The sequence below is a fragment of the Peromyscus californicus genome, unplaced genomic scaffold, assembly GCF_007827085.1.
Source record: "Peromyscus californicus insignis strain IS unplaced genomic scaffold, ASM782708v3 Scaffold_6__1_contigs__length_162567912, whole genome shotgun sequence".
NCBI classification, from domain to species: Eukaryota; Metazoa; Chordata; class Mammalia; order Rodentia; family Cricetidae; genus Peromyscus; species Peromyscus californicus.
Genome location: NW_026294584.1, coordinates 27,530,049 through 27,553,982, shown reverse-complemented (window position 1 = coordinate 27,553,982; position 23,934 = coordinate 27,530,049). Strand labels below are relative to the sequence as shown.

Below are 23,934 nucleotides of genomic sequence, written 5' to 3'. Positions count from 1 at the left end.
CTAAATGGATGTCAGGCAAGAGGGAGAGAGAATTACGGGACAACAGGCAACCTGGTACTGAAATGTGGGCGAAAGACAGTGTTTCTGGGCTAAGTGACCAATACAAATTATAACCAAGATGGAGATGCCATAACCATTCTATTGTATTTTTTAAATAAATATTACAGAACTATGTTTTACATGTCGACAGTAATTAAAGATTACCCTTTTCAAATTAAATGTTTTCTTTTCATATCATATGACATTACAGACACATTGTAAGATCCTCTTGTAAGCTCATGACTCTCCCTAATTCTAATTAATGAAGCTCATTGAATAAAATATAAATGTTATAATTACTGACTTCATCTCAGCGGAGGAGTTGGTTTTACTTTTTCCTAAATACTATGAATATACTCACTACAGGGCTCACATAAAAACCGTTAATCCATCTAAGACACCACCAGTGAGTGAAATGCACACAGGTCACTAAATGAGAGCTATGATGATCTCGCAGGAAGACTGCTGTGAGAATGAAATGAATTAACATTTGAAAGCAGTCAGAGCAGACTCTAACACATGGCAAAGCAAATTCACTGCGACTGCTCTTGCAGCCGCTGCTACCCATGCACAGTTCCTGTTTAATCTGCATCAGAGATTATTATCAGCCTGGGCATCACAGCTATGTTGGCATTATAATCATTTTCTAAAAAAAAATACGTTACATCGGCTACTAAGCAAGGGTTTTGTGTATAAATCAGTTTCTGAGATACCAGAAGAACCTCCACTCCAAAGAGCTTTTTAAGCCCATAATTGCTTCCTCAGGAACATCAAAAATGCCTGTAAGAAAACTAAATTTCCCTTCCGCTACCATATTCCCCAGGCAGCTGTTCCAGATCGCCTCTGTGACAGCCGGCTTTGGGATCCATTCCAGCTTGAGTTGGAAGGAAATATTTGCAAGAGATGAGATGGCAAATGACCTTGGCTGCTAGCACTCCAGTCTGAAAATAGTTTATCTGTTCCATGATCACTCCCTCTTACCTTTCTAAATGGTCATGGCTGACTCTGTCTCCTTTCCCACTTTTTCAAGGTTCTCAGACTGACTGGTTCCCTTTTCCCTCAGTCACTGCTTCTCTTGATTCTTAATGCTTCCTGGACTACCAGATGAGGCTGACCATTGGGCTATATTTCCACAGTGTTGGAATCTCTCCTTGCTTGAGATAGTCTCTCTATGTAGCCCAGGCTGCCCTTGAACTTGCTATTCTCCTACCTCAGCTTCTTGATTGATGGAGTCAGTCATAGGCATGTGCTACCTCTCTTGGCCTCCAATCCCTTTTCTTCTTTCTTTCTTTCTTTCTTCCTTCCTTCCTTTCTTTCTTTCTTTCTTTCTTTCTTTCTTTCTTTCTTTCTTTCTTTCTTTCTTTCTTTCTTTCTTTCTCTCCTTCCTTTCTTTTTTTAATTTATTTTTTATTTTTGTTTTTGTTTTTACATTCCAACTAAAGTTTCTCCTCCTTCCTCTCCTCCCAGTTCCATCCCCCCACCCCCACCCCATCTCCTCCTCCTCCTCTTCTTCCTCACTTCTCCTCTTCTTCCTCCCTTCTCCTCCTCCTCCTCCTCTTCCTCCTCCTCCTCCTCCTCCTCCTCCTCCTCCTCCTCCTCCTCCTCCTCCTCCTCCTCCTCTGTTTCTCTTCAGATGCAGGCAGACATCCCATGGATATCAGCCAGCCATGGTATATCAAGTTGCAGTGAGACTAGGCACATTCTCTTCTATTAAGACTGGATTAGGTAATCCAATAGGAGGAATGGGTCCCCAAAGCAGGTAACAGAGTCAGGGACAGCCCCTGCTTCTACTGTTAGGAGTCTCATAAGAAGACCAAGCTACACAGTTGTGACATATATGCAGAGGACCTAGGTCAGTCTTATGCAGACTCCCTGGTTGTTAGTTCAGTCTCTGTGAGTCCCTGTGAGCCCAGGTTAGTTGATTCTGTAGATTTTCCTATGGTATCCTTGACCCCACTGGCTCCTACAGTCCTTCCTCCCCCTCTTCCACAGGATTCCCCCTAGTTCCACCTAATGTTTGACTGTGGGTCTCTGCATATGTGTCCATCAATTGTTGGGTGAAGCCTCTCTGATTGGGCTAGACATCAATCTATGATTACAGCAGAATATCCTCAGGAATCTTTTTTTCATTGACTTTAAAATTTAATTTAATTATATATTTTTTTGGTTGTCATGTACTGTCTTTGGGGTATCCCACCTCTGGGTCCTTGCCCTCAGGGTATGGGTCTCCAGCTAGGTCAGTCATTAGTTGGTCACTCTCAAAATTTCTACACCATCTTTACCCCAGCCCAACTTGTAGGCAGGACAAATTGTAGGTCAAAGGATTTGTGGCTGGGTTGGGGCCCCAGTCACTCTACTGGAAGCCTGATCTGGTTACAGGAGATGGTGGGTTCAGGCTCTGTATCTCCTATTGCTAGGAGTCTTAGAGAGGGTCATCCCCATAGATTCTTGGGAGTTTCTATTGTTCTAGGTTGCTAGCTCATCCCAGACATGGCCCAGATTCCAGGTGTCTCTTACTCCATCCTCCCACTACCAGATCCCTCCTGTTCCCATTTCCCCCTTCGAACACCTCCCCCACATACTGGCAATGACCATTCTATTTCTCCTTCACAATGAGATTAATGTACCCACCCCAGCCATTCTTGTTACTTAGCTTCTCTAGGTCTGCGGATTGTATCATCATTCTCCTTTTCTTTATATCTAATATCCACTGATGAGCAAGTACATTCCATGTTTGCCTTTCTGGGTCTTGGTTACCTCATTCAGAATGATCTTTTCTATCCATACATTTGCCTGCAAAATTCCTGATGGCATTGTTTTTAATAGTTGACTAATACTCTCTTGTGTGAATGTACCACATTTTTTTTATCTATTCTTTATGTGAGGGACATTGAGGGTGTTTTCAGTTTCTGGCTATTACAAATAATGTTGCTATGAGCATAGTTGAGCACGTGTCCTTGTGGGATGATTGAACATCCTTTAGGTATATACCCCAGGAGTGGTATAGACTCCCAATTATCTGAGAAACTGTTATATTGATTTTTCAAGTGGCTGTACAAGTTTGTACTCCCACCAGCAATGGAGAAGTGTTTCCCTTGCTCCACATCCTCTCGAGCATGAGCTGTCTCTTGTGTTTTTTATCTTAGCCACTCTGACAGGTATAAGATGAAATCTCAGTGTTGTTTTGATTTGCATTTCCCTGATGACTAAGGATGTTGAACATTTCTTTAAGTGATTCTCAGCCAGTTGAGATTCCTCTGTTGAGAATTCTGTTTAGATCTGTACCCTGATTTTAATTGGATTATTTATTTATTTATTTATTTATTTATTTATTTATTTATTCATTCATTTATTTATTCTCTTGAGACAGGGTTTATCTGTGTAACCACCATGGCTATCCTAGAACTTGCTCATGTAGACTAGGCTGGCCTTGAACTCAGGGAGATCCTCCTGCATCTGCCTCCCAAGAACTGGGATCAAAGGCATGTGTCACTGCATAATCATAAGGTGGATTATTATTTTTTTATGTCTAAATTCTTGAGTTCTTTATCTATTTTGGTTATTAACCCTTTGTCAGGTGTGGATTTGGTGAAGATCTTTTCCCATTCTGTGGGCTTCAGTTTTGTCCTTTTGACAGTGTTCTTTGCCTTGTTGAAGCTTTTCAGTAAGCTTTTCATGAGGTCCCATTTGTTCACTGTTGATCTTAAAGCCTGTGTGATTGGTGTTCTCTTCGGGAAATTGTCTCCTATGACAATTTCTTCGCTTTCTCTTCTTTCTGGTTTAGTGTATGTGGTTTCATGTAGAGGTCTTTGACTCACTTGGACTTGAGATTTGCTCAGAGTGTTAGATATGGATCTATTTGTAGTCTTCTACATGCCAACATCAAGTTATGTCAGCACCATCTGTTGAACATGCTTTATTTTTTCCACTGTATAATTTTGGCTTCTTTGTCAAAAATCAAGTTTCCATAGGTGTGTGAATATACTTCTGGGTCTTCCATTTGATTCCATTGCTCAACCTGTCTGCGTTTATGCCAATATTATATGGATTTTATTACTATTGCTCTGTAGTAGAGCTTGGAATCAGGGATGATGATGCCTCCTGAAGTTCTTCTATTGTACAGGATTGTTTTAGGTATCCTGGGTTTTTTGTTTTTCCATATGAAGTCGAGTATTATTCTTTCAAGGTCTGTAAAGAATTTTGTTGGGATTTTAATGGGGATTGCATTGAATCTGTAGATTGCTTTTGGTACAATGGCCATTTTACCAAATTCTACCAGTCTATGAGCACGGGAGATCTTTGCATCTTGTGATATCTTCTCCAATTTCTTTCTTCAAAGATTTGAAATTCTTGACATATAGATCTTTCACTTGCTTGGTTAGACTTATACCAAGATACTTTATATTATTTGTGACTATTGAAAAGGGTGTGGTTTCCCTGATTTCTTTCTCAGATCCTTTATGGTTTGTATATTGGAAGACTACTGATTTTTTGGAGTTATTCTTTTTTTTTTTTTACCTTTCTAGAGCTTTATTGGGAAGGAGAGAAAGGGAGGGGGGGAGAAAGAGGACAGACAGAAGGAAGGAGCGGAAAGGAAAGAGAGGGCTGGAGTTATTCTTGTATCCAGTCACTTTGATGAGGTGTTTATCAGGTATAGGAGTGACTTGGTAGAATTTTTAGGATCCCTTATGTATACTATCATATCATCTGGGAATATCAATATTTTCTTCCTTTCTAATTTGTATTCCCTTGATCTCCTTTACTGTTCTAGCTAAAACTTCAGGTACAATATTGAATAGGTATGGGAGACTGGACAGCCTTGTCTTGTCCCTGATTTTAGTGAAATTGCTTTGAGTTTCTTTCCATTTAATTTGATGTTGGCTATAAGCTTGCTGTATATTACCTTTATTATGTTTAGGTATGTCCCTTGAATCCTTGATCTCTCCAAGACTTTTATCATGAAGGGGTATTGGATTTTTTTTTTTTTTTGACAGTTGAGTCTTTTAATAGAAAAAAGAAAACTACACGTGCAACAGTAGAAACACACATTTCTTCCAATCCGGACAGCTCTGGTTTCAATTCTTCCCCTTGGGAGGTGGCCTGTACACATCTACAACCACAGCGTGGTCCCGTTCATAGGGCTCTAGTGTCAACTGCTCCTGGGGCTTCATGTTCTCTTGCTGCATCTTCTTCACTTCGGATGCAAACACAGCTTCTGCTGAGGCCGTGGAATCAATGCAGTTGGCCTTAATGGAAATCACAAAGTGTCCTCCATTCCGCAGGAAGGTGTGGGCACTCAGGGCCACAATCCGGGTTTGGTCTGGCTGCGCCACATCAGCAAAGATCACATCCACCATTGTAGATGTAACCAACGGTCTTATAAAATAAGAAACACAGAGCCAATTCAGAGAAGAAAGCCAAGAGGTCAGAGCTAAGAGCCTCACCCTTCCTGATTCAGGGATCCTTTCCAGCCAAGAGAGCTCTCCGAAAGGGACCTACTTCCTGTGTGTCTGTCTTTAAAGTCTTCCTGTTCTGCCTTGTCATTGGTTGTAAACCCAAACATGTGACTGCCTCGTCACTGCCTGAATGTACCGCCCTCCAGGTCCTTAAAGGCGTGCGCCACCGCCGCCATGCACTTGCTATGACTCTAATAGCTCTGACCCCCAGACAACTTTATTTATTAACATACAATTAAAATCACATTTCAGTACAAGTAAAATACCACCACATTTCCCCTTTTCTATTTTAATAAAAAGGAAAAAAAAAAGAAAAAGGTTATAACTAACAAAAGAAAAACTATATACAAAAGTACAATGACTATATACAATATATACAAGTAATAAATGTCTAAACAATGTCTAGTCCATTTGTATTTGACAAATTCAGAGAAAATAATTTCATTATCTATCCTATTTTGTTAAGTCCAAAATGTATCTAATTCACTTTCTATCCTAATTAATCTTCAACTATAACTAACTAACCTTCAACTATAGCTCCCTAATCTTCAACTCCCTCAGAGACCCAAGAAGGAAATAATATTAGCTAACAAAAATAAAAACAGAAAGTGCATGCAAGCAACTTCCAAAAAATTTGTGAGTTGACAGAAACAGCCAGCTGCCTGGACAGTCACCTGAGGTTTCTCCACAGTGTTGGGGCATCATCTTCAGCCTATAGGCTTAGCATATCTGACAGACTCATTTGTGAAGTAGGATGTACACAAGGTCAACAGTTCAACCTCACATTGGGTGAGAGCAGTCCATGTACCAGAAACACCTGAATTCCACTAGTGTCATGTCATGATTCAGGATTTTAAATTCTGGAAATTGTTGTTGTTTTTTTTAATTCAGCTGTCCATTCTTCTTGGCTGTGTATATATGGCTTCATCTCAGCATCCCGTTCTTCTCCACATCCTTCTATCAAATGCCAGTCTACTATTAAGAGGCGTGAGCTTAGTTACTCTTCAAGAATAACTGTTTCAGCTGCTGTTCCATTGCACATCAGAAGCCATCGGCCCACTGCCTGTTCAGCTGCCTTCGAAGAAAAGGGCACTGTACCTTTTCCGAATTGCGAAGGCCACTTCAGGGATGGTGCCATATTGTCCTGGCCTCAGAAGATGCCTTTTGATAAAGCCATAACCACACTTGTTTTGGCAAGAATCAGTAGTCCTTTGTTTCATGTCCTGTCTGTCCATTTTGTCAGCAGTTGATTCAAGGATACTTTGTTGTCCAGTGGCTAACTTTTGCCACAATGAAAGTTAACTCCATATGCAGTTTCTTCAATGCCCATATTTTCTCTGAAGTAGATTGGTACTGCCAGGAGCCGACATGTCTCATAATCATAACAAAAAAGAAAAATTTTCTAAGTTATTAAAACATTTTAAATGCCATATTCTGTAGATCTCTGAAGGGTTTGAAGATGACCTGTCTAAAATATATCTGCTCAATTTTTAAAACATATCTAATATGACTACAAGTTCTATTGTAATGTCTAACTACTAACTTTCATTTCTTTATATCCTAATAGTTGGTAATAATAACATTCAAGGATCAGAAAATTGCATTGTTAAATGAATGGTATAAGTACAATTAGAGATATACATATAGCATTTTCTAACAATATCAATTTCAATATATATAATTTGTATACAATATAAAACAATCCAATCCAATGTAAAGTATTTAAAACTAGTAATTGTCTTTTTCTTCTTCTTTCTTTCTCTTTTTTTTTTTTAAACAAGAACCTTAAATCTAATCTCTTTTGCTTAGCCTTTTTCCTAACCCTTGACAACAACTTGTAACCAACTCCCCTAAACAATGAAAATTATCCCAGACCCAAAACCCATTAAAAAGACCAAAAAACCACCCGCCCCACACCACCTCTTTGGGAATGTGGGCGTCGTATTCTTAAAATTGCTTCCTGCTGGGTATGGGCGAAGTTATCTTTATCCTGAAAGAAAAATTTTAGGTTAATTGTCAAATTCTAGGAAAGGTAACCATATCCTTCATTATCCAGTCTGTGTATAATGCCAAAATTCAGGGTTTATCTCAAATCTTTATTCAAGTAGTCTTTGAGACTGGATCATCTCAGCTAGTCATCTCAAAATTGCTATGAGCACCTTGTAGTTCAAAGCTGATCTGTAGATGATGTTTGTCAGTTTAATGATGTTATTATTGTCCACGTGGAATTGTTGTTGTTGTGGGGCCCCAACTTCTTCCTGGAGACTTCAGTTGATGTTAGGCCTGGCCGTGATTTCCTGCAGAAAACTGATAAGAGACTCGAACACAAAGACATATATATGCAGCTAATTGAAGCCTTTTTTCTAGAATTAATTAATACTCTATATGACCATTCATATCTTAACAAAGGTTAAAATGTATATATATCTACATATCTATATATTAATCTTGTAAATTTTGATATAAAATTTATACTTTAAGAAAAGTTTTAAAGAATCAGAATAGAATCAAAGAGTTGAGATTAGTAATAGAATAGTCCCTTAGTTAATTTGGCTTTTCTCCTGTCCCATAGCAGAAGATGGCTCTTTTATTCTGGCATGATACAGGGGGTTTGCATTTTCCTTTTAACAACATGCTTGAGTTTAAAGAAGGAGAGAGCCATTCTCCAACTCCAAAGTCAGCTTTAAATTTTAATTGAACTGGGACTATTAGAAGACTAATAGTGTTAAATTTTTAGAGAAAAGCAGAAACAAACATTTAGGAAGACATAAAATTTTTTAGATAATATATACCCATACGCCGTTTCACTCTGTTTCCTGGGATAGATGATTTGTCCCTTTTCTCAGTTGTCTCATTTGTCCAGTGTTCTTCAGATTCCTTAACCTTCATTCTCCTAAAAGACAAAAACAAAAACCTTTCCCCAAGACTAATTTTGGGGATGTTCCCTTTTGGCAAGTTATTATCTGATTAAATGAAAAGACATGTGTTACTGGTATAAGTTAGTTTAAATTGGATGTTCATGCTTATTGAAGAACTATCACCTCCTCTAATTAAGAGGTTTCTCTTGTTCAAATCGAACCTTTATCAATTTTGATGGTACCCACAGTTTATCTTCTCCTGTAGAAACAAAAGCAAAACCTCGTCCCCAACGTAACACATACCCTGGTTTCCATTCTGAGGTCAGCACATCCTTAAAGTATATAGGCTGATTTAATTCTGTAGTTTTTTCTATTATCCAATGTCTCTCTGCAGCTGTTGTTCCTTTCTCATTGGCATTAAGAAAATTTAAAGTTAATAGAGCATTATGTAGTCTGTTTCTGGGGGTTTTTGTTACCCCTTTTTGTTTATTTAGCATATCCTTTAGAGTTCTGTTTGATCTTTCTACAATTGCTTGACCTGTAGGATTATGTGATATGCCTGTAATATGCTTTATATTGTAATAAGCAAAAAAACTGTTTCATTTTAATAGAGACATATGATGGAGCATTATCAGTTTTTATTTGTGCAGGTATACCCATGATGGCCATAACTTCGAGCAAATGAGTGATTACAGAATCAGCTTTTTCAGAACTCAAAGCAGTTGCCCACTGAAATCCTGAATAAGTATCGATAGTGTGGTGTACATATTTCAGTTTTCCAAATTCTGCAAAGTGAAACACGTCCATCTGCCAGATTTCATTCCTTTGAGTACCTTTTGGGTTACATCCAGCTGGTAATGGCGTTTGATTGTAGAAGGAACAAGTAGGACATTTCTTTACTATTTCTTTGGCTTGTTGCCAGGTTATGGAAAAATCCTTTTTTAAACCTTTACTATTGACATGATGTTTTTTATGAAATTCTGAGGCCTCCAGCACATTTCCTATCAATAATTTATCAATCTCATCATTACCTTGTGCTAGAGGGCCTGGCAGACCAGTATGGGATCGAATGTGAGTTATATATAAAGGATGACTCCTTTTCCTGATTGTATCTTGTAATTTAATAAATAGTGAAGTTAATTCTGAAGCATCAGGGATAAATTCTGCAGTCTCAATATGTAATACTACTCTTTCAGCATACTGAGAGTCAGTTACTATGTTGAGAGGTTCTGAAAAATCCATTAATACCAACAGAAGAGCATACAATTCTGATTTTTGAACTGAATTATAAGGACTTTGAACCACTTTACTTAAATTTTCTGATTTGTAACCTGCCTTTCCTTGTTTGTTGGCATCTGTATAAAATGTACGAACTCCAGATATGGGCTTTTCCCGTACAATTCGAGGCAAGATCCAATCAGCTCTCTTTATAAGATCAATTCTATCGCTTTTGGGATATTTGCTGTTAATTTCTCCCAAAAAATTACTGCAAGCTCTTTGCCAAGGTTCACTTTCTGTCCATAATTTTTCAATATCCTCCTTAGTTAAAGGTACGACAATTTCTGCTGGGTCTATTCCTGCTAAATGACGAAGTCTCAATTTTCCTTTCCAAATCAAGTCAGAGATTTTTTCCACATAAGTTTTTAATTTTTTATTTGGCTTATTTGGTAAAAATATCCATTCTAATATAATATCTTCCCTCTGCATTAATATTCCTGTAGGAGAATGTCTAGAAGGTAAAATAACCAAAATGCAATCCAACTTTGGATCAATACGATCCACGTGTCCTTCATGTACTTTCTTTTCTACCAAGGCCAATTCTTTCTCAGCTTCAGGTGATAATTCTCTTGGACTATTTAAGTCCTTGTCACCTTCTAAGGTTTTGAACAAATTATGCAGTTCATCATTTTTTACCCCAACAATAGTTCTTAGATGAGAAATATCTCCAAATAATCTTTGAAAGTCATTAAGAGTCTGTAGTCGATCTCTCCTAATTTGCACCTTTTGGGGTCTAATTTTTTGTAGCTCTATTTTATATCCTAAATAATTAATAGAATCTCCTCTTTGTATCTTTTCAGGAGCAATTTGTAATCCCCAGCAAGGCAAAATTTTCTTTACTTCTTCAAACATTCTTTCTAAAGTATCTGCATTTGAGTCAGCTAGTAAAATATCATCCATATAATGATAAATTATAGATTTAGGAAATTTTTTACGTATCACTTCCAATGGCTGTTGTACAAAATATTGGCACAGAGTTGGGCTATTCAACATTCCCTGTGGGAGGACTCTCCATTGAAATCTTTTAACCGGTTGAGAATTATTGTAAGTAGGCACTGTGAAAGCAAATCTTTCTCTGTCTTTTTCTTGTAAGGGTATTGAAAAGAAACAGTCTTTCAAATCAATAACTATGAGAGGCCATCCTTTTGGTAACAGAGTAGGCAAAGGAATTCCAGATTGTAGAGAGCCCATTGGCTGAATTACTTTGTTAATTGCTCTAAGGTCTGTTACCATTCTCCATTTACCAGATTTCTTCTTAATAACAAATACAGGAGAATTCCAAGGGCTGGTTGATTCTTCAATATGCTGAGCATTTAACTGTTCTTCTACCAGCTCTTCTAAAGCCTGGAGTTTCTCTGTTGTTAAAGGCCATTGCTGGACCCATACAGGCTTGTCTGTTAACCATTTTAAAGGTAGAGCTGTTGATGTCTTTGGAAGATCATCAGTTGTTGTGCCCTGTTCTTGTATAATATGGATGCCTGGTGACCATTCAGAATATTGCCTTCTAATATTTCTCTCAGAAACATGTGCTAGTTTATGATTTGTTTCTGAGATTGGAGGGATGTTAATCTGAGTATTCCATTGTTGTAACAAGTCTCGACCCCACAGGTTCATAGCTATGTTAGCCACATATGGTTTTAATTTTGCTCTCTGTCCTTCTGGACCTATACATTCAAGCCATCTTGCACTCTGTTTCACCTGAGATAATGTCCCAATTCCTAACAGTTGAATGTTTACCTCCTGAAGAGGCCAAGTTGGATGCCAAAATTCTGGTGCAATTATGGTAACGTCCGCACCTGTGTCTACCAGACCAGACAACAAAACACCATTTATTTTTATGGATAATTTTGGTCTTTGTTCATTAATAGAAGTTTGCCAAAAAATTTTCTTTATGTTTTCTCCTGAATTTTCTATTCTCTCTGTTTCATCATCCTGACCAGCATGACTTATTCCAATAGGCATTTGGTTATTTAATTGCTCTGAGTAGGAGTTTCCTCTACGACTGCAGGAAAGGTTTGAACTGGATTTGCTATTGGGGCCTGCATGAGGCCCCTCTGGGAGTTTCCCGAAGACTGAGGCAAAGGATTACCCTGTCTGTCCCTTGTTGATCTACACTCGTTGGTCCAGTGTTTTCCCTTACCACACCTTCTGCATACTCCAGAAGGAAGGGGCAGTCTGTTGCCATTGTTCCTTGAAGAAACATTGTTTCTAGGAATGACCTGTTTACAGTCCCTTTTCAAATGTCCTTGCTTTCCACATCCAAAACATCTAACATTCCTCAAACCTCTTGAAATTGCTTCTCCTACCCACGTATCATCATGCTCATGAGCTTCAACATTAACCGTGTCTCTAATCCAATCTTCCAAAGGTGCAGATCTTGCCTTTAACGGCCTGATTATTGTTTTGCATGCTGCATTCGCATTCTCAAAGGCCAAAGACTCAATTATTATCTTACTAGCTTCTGAATCCGGGACCATTCTCTTTACTGCTGAAGCCAGTCTTTGTAAAAAATCTGTGAAAGATTCTTTTGGGCCTTGTACAACCTTTGTAAATGACTCAGTTTTTTTTCCTGGTTCCTCAACTCTGTCCCATGCATTCAAGGCTGCTGTTCGACATAAAATTAGGGTTTGGACATCATATAAACATTGTGCTTGTGCTGAAGCATATTGACCTTCTCCAATTAGCTGATCCTGGCAGACTTGTATTCCTTTATCCCTCCACTGTTTTTTTATGTTTTTAGCTTCATCCTTGAACCAAGTTAGCCACTGAAGCCTTTGACTGGGTTCAAGAACAGCTTGTGCCAGCTCCCGCCAATCCTGTGGTACAATCCTATTATATGTTGACCAAGAGTTTAACGTTTGCTTTACATACGGGGAATGCATGCCATAAGATACTATTGCCTCCTTAAACCTTCGTAGATCTAACATTTCAATTGGAGCCCAAATATTTTGTGTAGTCATTTGATCAGGCAACTGCTGTACGGTTACTGGACAAATGAAGGGTGACTGTGTGAAAACAGGCTTTCTTTCTGTAACCCTATGATCCAATCTTGAAGCAACTTCACTGTTAGTTTCTTCTGTCTGAGTTTTTACAGGTTTATCAAGTTTTTCTAAAGCTGTCATCCTGTCACTTAAATTGATTATCTTTTTAAATTGTAAAATGAGAATAAGCATAGTAATAAAAAGCATAATTCAGTCAACATTAATCGTCTCATATAGCTGTTCCATTGTCAGACTGTCTAAAATTGCAAACAAAGCCCAATTTTCTTCCAATGAACACAGAAAACCCATTTTTTTTAAATGTGGAAAAAATTTCTCTTTTAAATAGTTTCCTTTAAAATATTCGATATGTTAAGTGACCTACCAAGTCCTCGTAGAACAGTACCAATCCAAGGGAATTTCAAAACAGCCTCCTAGTGTCCGAGGTGTGAATCCAGAGAGAGAGAGAGAGAGAGAGAGAGAGAACACGCAAGAACCGTAGCCACAAGTTCTGCCTAAGAGCTTGAATCCAGCCACATGTTCCCGCTTGAGCCTAGTCAAGCCTTGGCTCTGGCTACCTTAAGCTCCAACCACGTGTGTTGGCTTTACAGGCAGGGGCCCTGTTCGGCAGGGCAGGCCTGAATTGTCTGTAGCACCGGCTTTAAGCAAGTAGCTCAAAGTTAGTCTGGCCTGAGGCCAAGCCGACCTGGGCCCGGGCTAGGGAGCCGGCCGCCCTGGCGGGAAACGGGACCTGCCGGCCGCCCTGGCGGAAACAGGACCCACCGGCTGCCCTGGCGGGAGACCGGACCTGCCGGCCGCCCTGGCGGGAAACCGGACCTGCCGCCAAGCCAAGTTAAGCGGTTTTTAATGGATTCTTGTCACGTTGGGCGCCAAATGTAGATGTAACCAACGGTCTTATAAAATAAGAAACACAGAGCCAATTCAGAGAAGAAAGCCAAGAGGTCAGAGCTAAGAGCCTCACCCTTCCTGATTCAGGGATCCTCTCCAGCCAAGAGAGCTCTCTGAAAAGGACCTACTTCCTGTGTGTCTGTCTTTAAAGTCTTCCTGTTCTGCCTTGTCATTGGTTGTAAACCCAAACATGTGACTGCCTCGTCACTGCCTGAATGTACCGCCCTCCAGGTCCTTAAAGGCGTGCGCCACCGCCGCCATGCACTTGCTATGACTCTAATAGCTCTGACCCCCAGACAACTTTATTTATTAACATACAATTAAAATCACATTTCAGTACAAGTAAAATACCACCACACACCATTGCGATAAGCATGTGGTATTTGTGTGGATGCCAAGCATCTTCAATCACAGGAATAATGTTGGTCCTCTTCTTGGCCAAGTTGATGAGGTCATGGCCAGAATGGTGGGAGAACTCAACTGCATAGACCAGACCATCCGGGCCAACAATATCAGAGACATGAGAGACGGTGGTGGAGCTGGAGAATTTCTCTCCAGCTCCCGCCAAGTCCCGCCAGTTCCCGAGCCCGTTTATGAAATAAACATACAGACTCTTACATTGTTTAAACTGCTTGGCCATTAGCTCAGGCCTATCATTGTCTAGCTCTTACTCTTATATTCAGCCCATTTCTATTAATCTATACTTTGCCACGTGGCTTGTGGCTTACCGGTACTTTACATCTTCCTCGTCCTGGCGGCAGCTCCAGCAGTCTCTCTCTTTCCTTCCTCTTTCCTCAATTCTCCTCTCTGTTAGTCCCATCTATACTTCCTGTCTGGCTATTGGCCAATCAGTGTTTATTTATATAGAGCGATATCCAGAGCACCTTGGCCCCTGGCTTGATGTGGATTTGGTCTACGTCCCCCAGGATTGCTGCTGCCAGCTTGGGTTCCAGGCTCGGTACTCAATTTTGTCATCTTCCTCTGAAACAGAGACTCTCTTCTCCCCTTATAGGGATTCTCCAGGGACCAGATTCTTTGTGACAAGGGCATCCTCCTTTCTGCGACAGATAAAGATGCCTTCATGCCCATGCAGTTCCACCATGACATTCTTCCCTGACTGGTTGCCTCTTTTGCCTCCCCAGCCGCCACCTCGACCCTGGCCGCCCCCAGACTGGAAGCCTCCACCTTGTCCACCTCCTCCTCCTCTACCTCCTCATCCCCTGAAGCCTCCAGCTTGACCTCGACCTCTACCTCCACCTCCACCAAAGCCTCCCTGTCCCCTGCCAAAGCCTCCTCATCCGCCTCCTCCTCTGCCTCCTCCTCTGCCTCCTCCTCCTCCTTTACCACCTCTGTCACCAAAGCCTCCTCTGCCACCAAAGCTGCCCCCACGGGGGTTGAAACCTGGCTTCATCACTGCATTCTGGTCTCGGCTCCGTCAATCTGAGGTGTCCTCTGCTCCACGAGTCTCAGACTTTCCAGGGTATTGAATTTTACCACAGGCTTTTTCAGCATCCAGTGAGATGATCATGTTTTTTTCTTTTAGTTTGTTTATATGGTGGATTACATTGACATATTTTTGTTCCTTGAACCATTCCTGCATCTCTAGGATGAAGCCGACTTGATCATGGTGGGTGATCTTTTTGATGTGTTCTTGGATTAGATTTGCAAGTATGGTATTGAGTATTTTTGCACTATGTTCATGGGGAAATTGGTCTGTAATTCTGTTTTTTTGTTGAGATTTGTGTAGTTTGGGTATCAGGGTAACTGTAACTTCATAGAAAGAATTTGGTAATGTTCTTTCTGTTTCTATTTTGTGGAATAATTTGAGGAGTATTGGTATTCACTCTTCTTTTAAAGTCTCAGAATTCTGCATGAAAACCATCTGGCCCCGGGCTTTTATTTGTTGGGAGACTTTTAATGACTGCTTCTATTTCCTTGGGGATTATGGATCTATTTAAATTGTTTATCTGATCTTGATTTAACTTTGGTAAGTGGTATCTATTGAAAAAAATTGTTTTTTTCTTTTAGATTTTCCAACTTTGTGGAATACAGGTTTTTGAAGTATGACCTAATAGTTCTTTGTATTTCTGATTTTGTTAATTTGGATATTCTTTCTCTGTCTTTTAGCTAGTTTGGATAAGGATTTATCTATTTTGGTGATTTTCTCAAAGAACTAACTCTTTGTTTCATTGATTCTTTGTATTGTTCTCCTTGTTTCTATTTTATTGATTATAACCCCAAGTTTGATTATTTACTGCCATCCAGTTCCCTTGGGTGTGTCTGCTTCTTTTTGTTCTGGAGCTTTCAGGTGTGTTGTTAAGTCACTGGCATGAGAATTCTCTAAGTTCTTTCTGCAGCCACTTAATGCTATGAACTTTCCCCTCAGCACTGCTTTCCATGTGTCCCCCAAGTTTGGGTATGTTGTGTATTTATTTTCATTGAATTCCAGGAAGTCTTTGATTTCTTCCTTTATTTCTTCCTTGAGCCAGTGGTAACTCAGTAGAGAGTTGTTCAGTTTCCATGAGTTTGTAGACTTTTTGTTGTTTCTGCTATTGTTGAAATCCAGCTTTAATCCATGGTGGTCTGATAGGATACAGGGGATTGTTTCCGTTTTCTAGTATCTCTTGAGATGGTTAGTTTTGGAGAAGGTTCCAAGAGGTACTGAGAAAAGGGTATATTCTTGTGTGTTTGGATGAAGTGTTCTATAGATATCTGTTAGGTCCATTTGAGTCATAACACCTGTTAGTTCTATTATTTATCTGTTTAGTTTCTGTCTGGATGACCTGTTCTTTGGTGAGAGTGGGGTGATGAAGTCTCCCACTGTTATTATGTGTGGTTCTGTGTGTGACTTAAGCTTTAGTAATGTTTCTTTTACAAATGCGGGTGCCCTTGCATTTGGGGCATAAATGTTCAGAATTGAAATGTCATCCTGGTGGATTTTTTCTTTAATGAGTATGAATTGTCTTTCTCTACCTCTTTTGATTAATTTGGATTTGAAGTCTATTTTGTTAGATATTAGGATAGCTACTCAAGCTGGCTTCTTAGATCCATTTGATTGGAAAATTTTTCTCCAGCCTTTTACTCTGAGGTAATGTCTATCTTTGATGTTGAGGTGTGTTTCTTGTCTTCAGCAGAGGATGGATCTTGTTTTTAATATTCATTCTGTTATCCTGTGTTGTTTTATTGGCAAATTTGAGTCCATTGATATTGAGAGGTAGTAATGATCTTTGATTTTTTAATTTCTGTTATTATTGTTTTTGTTGTTGGTTTTTTTGTGTGTATGCATGTGTGTGTATGTGTGTGTGTGTATTTCCCTTTTTTGAATTTTGCTGGTATGAGATTATCTATTGCCTGTGTTTTCATGAGTGTAGTTGGAATTCTTTGGGTTGGAATCTTCCTTCTAGTACCTTCTGTAGGGCTGGATTTGTGGATAGATATTAATTAAATTTGACTTTGTCATGAAATATCTTATTTTGTCCATCTATGGTGATTGACAGTTTTGCTGGGTATATTATTCTGGGCTGGTATCCATGGTCTCTTAGTGTCTGCAAGACATCTGTCCAGGTCCTCCTGGCTTTTAGAGTCTCCATTGAGAAGTTGGGTACATACTTCTGCCTTTATATGTTACTTGGCCTTTTCCCCTTACAGCTTTTAATATTCTTTCTTTGTTATGTATGTTTAGTGTTCTGATTATTATGTGACAGAGGGACTTTCTTTTTTGGTCCAATCCATTTAGTGTTCTGTAAGCTTCTTGTACCTTTATAGGCATGTCATTCTTTAGGTTAGAAAAATTTTCTTCTATCATTTTGTTAAAGATATTGTCTGATTTTTTGAGCTGCGATTCTTCTCCTTCTTTTATTCCTATTATTCTTAGGTTTTTTCTTTTCATGGTGTCCCAGATTTCCTGGATGTTTTGTGTTAGGATTTTTTTTAGATTTAACATTTTCTTTGACAAACGAATCTATTTCTTCTATTGAATCTTCAACGCCTGAGATTCCCTCTTCCATCTCATGTATGCTGTTGGTAATATTTGTGTTTGTGGTTCTTGCTTACTTATTTAGACTTTTGTGTATTCTTTATTACTTCTGTTTTAATTTTCATGTCTTGAATAGCTTCCTTCACCTGTTTGTTTTTCTTGGCTTTCTTGGCATTCTTTAAGGAATTTGTTGATTTCCTCTAATTTTTTTTGTTTGTCTTTTCTTCAATTTCTTTAATGGAGTTTTTCATTTCCTATTTAAGGACCTCTATCATCTTCATTAAATTGTTTTTTAAGGTCATTTTCTTGTGTGTTTACTGCTTAGGAGTATTCAGGTCTTGTTGTTTGTAGTATAGCTGGGTTCTGGTGGTGCTGTATTGCCCTGGCTATTATTGATTGTATTTTTACACTGGCATTTAGGCATCTGGGTTTGGGATAATTAGGTCTAGTCCTTGATTTCTGAATTTGTCTTTGTTGGATGGGTATTTTGTTCCTTGGCTTCTATTTTCTTTTTGGTTTCCTGGTCTTTGTGGCTTAGATTTATGGTGGCTGGTATGACCCCTGATCTAGTAGGGAGTCTCTGTCCAAGTTGAGACTTGGTTTTCTGGCAGTTAGCTTTGCCTTTGGTGCAGCAGGGGGTCTCTGTTCATCTGATGGTGAGGCCTGCACCTGTTCTGACTGGTGTGACCTACATCTGAGCAGCTTAAGTCTGTTCAAGCTAGTGTGGCTTGGGCCTCTGTGGCAGAAGTCTGCTGTAGTTCAAGGTAGGGCCCAGCAGTGGGGTGAGTGTGAGCTGGGATGGCATGGGCTAGAAGAGTCCAGGGGAACAGGATCCAGGGAGGGGGGCAGTTCTGCTGGCAGGTAGGTCACTCACCACTTTTGACTGGAGTGGCTGGCCCCTCAACTTGTGTGATATGTATGCTCAATCCCTTTTCCTAATTCTACTCTTCATTCAGGCTGAGGTCTTAACTTCTTGTCCTTCTGCCAAGCCCATCTGTTGCTAGCTACACTGTAAAATAGCAGATAGTCAAGGAAATGGCTGTGGGTACAGAGGTTTCCATATCTACTTTTGAGAAGAATTTTGAGTTTTGACTTCTTCTCTTGCCTTCTATTTTTTTTATCTTTTTTTCTGTCTGATTATTTTATTTTATTTTTTAGATTTACCCATGACTTTCTATGTATGAGTGTTTTGCCTGTGTGTATGTGTGTGTACCACATGTGTGCTTGTCAGCTTAAAGTTTAGAAGAGGACAATTGATTCCCTGAGACTGCAGTTACAGACTGTTGTGAATCATCATTTAGATGCTGGGAATCAAACATGTGTCTTCTGCAAAAGCTACAAGTGATCTTCAGCATGGATACAACTCCTCAGTCCCTGCCTGCATATTTTATAAGTAATCAAAGGAATTCTGGGCATGCTAATGAACAACTTGCTATAAGTAATTGTAAGTCATTTAAAATTATGTTCACTCTCATAACCTCATAAACACACATGCACAGACACACACACAGACACAGACACACACAGACACACACACACACACTCTAGCCTTCAGAAAAAGGCAGAGTTCCTTTACTTCTGGAATCCTATGATCAGATTGAAAAGGATAAGTTTGACTGGGGTGGACAGATCAAACGATTGGGATTTATTAGAGAAATTGAAGAAGAAAGTCCAATTTGTATGGTAAAATCTTCCAACACATCCACCAATGGAACACCAAGGATCACACTGCATCTGACAGGTCTCAGCCTCACTGCAACACAGGCAGGACAGGAAAGAGTCGTAGTCCCAGTTCCAGGGAAAGCTCTACCTGTTCCAAGGAAACAACCTGAACCTGAGGATAGTCTGTTTCTGAATGCTGATAGACCTATAAGTGAGGCAGATCTCAAGAAACTAACAGTGGGCATTTCTACTATTGCTCACTAGCTTGCAGAATTGCTAGAAACTTTCTGCTTCAGCAGGCCCATCACTCATTTTCAGGAGTGTTATAAGTCTATAGAATGACATTCCGAAAAAAGTATTGACACATACAATAGAATAGTTGAATCTCACAATAACTATACTGAATAGAAGACTCCTGGCCAAATAAGAATACATGGTACAATGACACCTACTGAAAATGTTAGAAAATGAGACTTAATATAGTGACAGAAAGCACATCTGTGGTTGAATGAAGAAGATAGGCATACTGAAAGAAAGATCAGCAGATTATTTCACACAGGTCATTTTGTAAAGTATTTGTTGCTCAGGATCTACATGTTAGTTCACAGGAGGCCTCAGAGTATCTAATGTACAAAAGTGCTCACAGTAGACCTCTGCTCTGTTGACTGAAATCTTTTCCCTCATTAAATCGTATTCATGTGTAATACACATATGATGTCAGAAGGCATATACCTGGTGCATAATTCTTCGTCTATGTTCTTGGAATTTTTTAAGACCTCAACAATTTTCAGATATTTGTATGTGTAAGTACAAGTGTTTAGCTGTGTGTGTGTGTGTGTGTGTGTGTGTGTGTGTGTGTGTGTGTGTGTGCGCGCGCGCGCCCAAGTGTATGTGTCAGAAGTCAATGTTACCGGTCTTCCTTGATTGCTCTAAACTTTATTTCTGGAGACAAGGTCTGAACCTGGAGCTCACCAGTTTGGATAGATAGCCAGCAGGCTTCAGGAGTCCTGGTGTCTCTTCTTCCCCAGGGCTAGGATTACAGGCACATGCTGTCTGAGTGTTTACATGGATGCCGGGGATGTGAATTTAGATCTCCATGTTTGTATTGCAAGCAGTTTTCTGACTTACCCAGTGAGACGGGTCAGCAGGTAATGGTGTGCTTTTGTTTTTCCAAGCCTGGAGATTCAAGTTTGATCCCCAGAATATATGCACAGATGGAAAGAGTGAACCCCTTCCACAGAGTTGTCCTCTGACTTGACAAGTGCTACGGCATGTGGACACCCACACACATGTACACTCTCTTACTACTGGTACTAGTAATAACTTTTAAGGTCCTGATTCAACTTAGAAACTAATGAGGAAGCAAGGGTGTGCCTGGAAAGTACTAAGTTTCCCACATGGAAACAGACCAATTTGAGAAACCCGTCTAGCTCCCAGCTTCTGGCTGACCATGGCATCCCACTGGTCTTTGGCACTCTGTTCTTACTCACTTTGTTTACCTGACCCTGTGTGTATGTGTCTACTTAAGCTGGTCATTTTGGCCTTACCTTCCATTCACCTTCTAGACTTTTGCCAACCAGCCAGAGCACCTAGCTTTAGCTACTGTGTTGTAGGCTGCTATTTACATGCAGCTCCAACTGACCAACCAGAAGATCACATTTGTGGTGTTGAAGAGTTGGGTTCCTGTACAAAAGTCTAAATCTGGTTTCATGGGTTCAGCTGTGATTTCAGAGACTTTCCCAGGCAAACCTTACAAGGAATATTGTTCTCCCATCAGCAGATGAGATACACAGTGGCCAGCACATCACCATCTCTTAAGGGGTGCTTCAGTGAAGGGTGTACCCCCCCACACACACTTATAGCCCCAGCACTCTTTATTTAAGGTCCCTCTTAAGTATGGTGGGCCAAGGTCTCTTTGCGGAAATTGGAGAAACTTGACTTAACACACAGTGCTTTTCTATTCCTATTCCCCTTCTCTATGCAGCTCCTTAGGGTTATGAGTCATTTGTTCAGTGATTCCCTCAACAGGGAAGGGATAAACTGGTCCCTTGGCTGGCACCTGTTCCCTGGGAGCAGTGGGTGGGGGAGCTCTCTCCCATTGGAACCTCCCACTTACACTATCACAGTAAGGAGAGATGTTCTGCAGCTTCTGTTCAGTGTGCTGCTCTAGTTAGCTGCTCGGAATCCTCCCACCATCCAACTTTGATGAATGCCTGATACTTTTGAGAGACACAAGCCTAAACCACTTATTTCCAGACACCATAGCAAATGGTAAGCATTGCTTATTTCAGTTTGCCCAGCTTTGAGATAATTTGTTACATGGCTTTAAATGGATGATACCTTTATCATTTCATAGGTATGTCTTCATTTTCACCATTTCAAAGTGTTTTGCACATCTATAACCCTGATTCTTTTTAAATATAATAGCACCTAACATTGATAGAAAACTTATTTTACTCTTTAATACAAGCACTTGGGAGTCTGAGGCAGCAGGATTAAATTTTCAAGGTCAGCCTAGGCTGTACCTTGAGAATTCCTCTAAAAAATTATTAAATTATAAAAATTTACTTTGATCAAGGCACTGTACTAAGTACTTCACATGTTATATCAAGTGATTTACCCAACAATTCTTTGAGATGACTCTCTTCTTATCACTTCTTTAGAAATGAGATCACAATACTAAACATTAATAATTCCCCCTAAATTACATAAACTGCAGGAAGAAAAGAATCAAACTCTTGGTCCTATCATTACTCAAGAGAATAGAACCCAGGAAAGTGAGGTCACTTGCTCCAGGATTCCAACTGGTTAATCTTTGAGGTAAAATGAAAATTCTCACCTTCTTAGTCCTCACCCAATATGGTGAAAATATATGGAACAACCGTTCGAGTGTGTCAACACACTGAAAAACGATCCTTGGTACTCAGCTGGAAAGAGAGACTTGCCCAGATGTCTGGTGGCAGGAAACCTAATGAGGTATGAGTTCCTTCACAAGCCGTGTCTTTATCTCATCCTAGGCTGTCTACCAAGACACAGAGCCTTCCCCATCTGGGGGTTGGTGCTGTTCACATCTCATCTAGACCACACAAGGCTGACTACAGCTTAGTAGGAGTGATAACAAGGGGTGTCATATACAATACGGACAAGGTACCTATGATGTTAAGAGAACATGGTCTCCATGGAAGGTAGTTCTAGAGACATGTGGTAGAAGTATAGAGGAATGACAGGAATTTAGGAAGATGGTTTTGAAGAAGGTTCATTAATTCTGACTCATTAAATTGGCGTTTGCAATAGTTCTGGAGTGCACTTAGGTAACAGAGCATGTTAGGGCAGAATGAGGAGCCCTTCTTACCCATACATGGATATGATACTGTGGGAAAGGAGTCATTAAGCTATTATAGAGGACAAAACATCACATTCTTCAATTCCTTGAAACACTTAACTTGTTCTCTCTGGGATAAATTGGACAGGGATCTAATTTAGACCTGACCAAAAACTGGTACAAGTCTGTCATTCTGGTCACTCCAGAGACTGAGGCAGGAGGATCACAAGCTCAAGGCCATCCTGGGCAACTTAGTGAGAACCTATCTGAAAATGACAAAGGACTAGCAATATAAGTCAGTCTGAGGTACTTGCCAAGCATATACATGAGGCTCTAGGCTCAGTTCCTAGTACCACAAAAAAGTAAGCAAATAGAATTAAAAAGGAAACTCCAGTTTGTTTTCTGTCAGGGTTCTTTAGAAGGCCTGTAGAAAATGAAGATTTTCGGACTCTAACAGTTTGGATTTCCAGGATGACCTGTCACCTTGGACAGCTAGTTCTTACAGCATAATTATGTGATTCTGATGCAACTGACTCTTGCCAGCTGTTAAGAGATTATGGCTTATTACACCACCTACATCTTTATTTATTAAAACAGAACCACTAAAGACTTCCAGGCCAATAACAATTGGAATTGAGAAATACTATCAAAAAAGATACTGAAATTTTCCATTCCTTGTGTTCATACTTCATATCACTTACCAATTTATCACCACTACAGCTATTTTATATTAGTGAAATTTCATTTGCAACCACCTTTTCTCCACTTCCCACAGACCTCAGAACCAGGGCAATACTCTTGGAACTTGAAGACAGCCCACTCTAGACTCATACAACAGATGTCAGTCACCAAAAGTGAAGGAACAAATGGCCTTATAACTTTGCAGCTAGTCTGGATGGCCTGAGAATAGTCCAGTGCCCAGGCTACAGTCCCATGGGCAGGATCTGTTAGCCCCAGCACAAGCAGTCTTTCCCAGTTCTCTGGGACGCTATTAGTGAGTCAACACAGGTGTTTTGAGCTTCTTGTTCTGACTTCTGGGCGTCTGGTCTACTTTGTGAGTCCCCAAAAGTTCATCCACTGACCTGGGGTGACCCAGCATGGGAACTCCATTTGTCAACTGTTTCACTCCATACAGCTGGACCCTGTTTCTTGCAGCCTTGTAGCTCCACACACAGACGTGGTTTTCTGAAATGAGATTTCCTACATATTTAAGACACATCTAATTTCTTTGGTTATAATCATATACAAGTCACTTCTCGAAAAAGCAACTCTGAAACCAATTTAAAGAATAAAATGAGTTACTAAAATCCAAGTCCTCATGTTTTAAAGATAATTTTCTGATATTTTAAAGAGATTCCTTTGTATTTTATTCATCATGAATAATGGATGACACTTCTTTTCAGATTTCTCATTTCACTTGCAGCATACAAATAGAAGGTTCCTGAAAATGGCCTCC

At 39.8% G+C, this 23,934-nt stretch overlaps 1 pseudogene; it reads right to left on the bottom strand.

Annotated features, from left to right (window-relative positions):
• Positions 1-5,114: 5,114 nt before the first annotated feature.
• Positions 5,115-14,929, bottom strand: LOC128099913 (rRNA 2'-O-methyltransferase fibrillarin-like; annotated as a pseudogene).
• Positions 14,930-23,934: the final 9,005 nt, after the last annotated feature.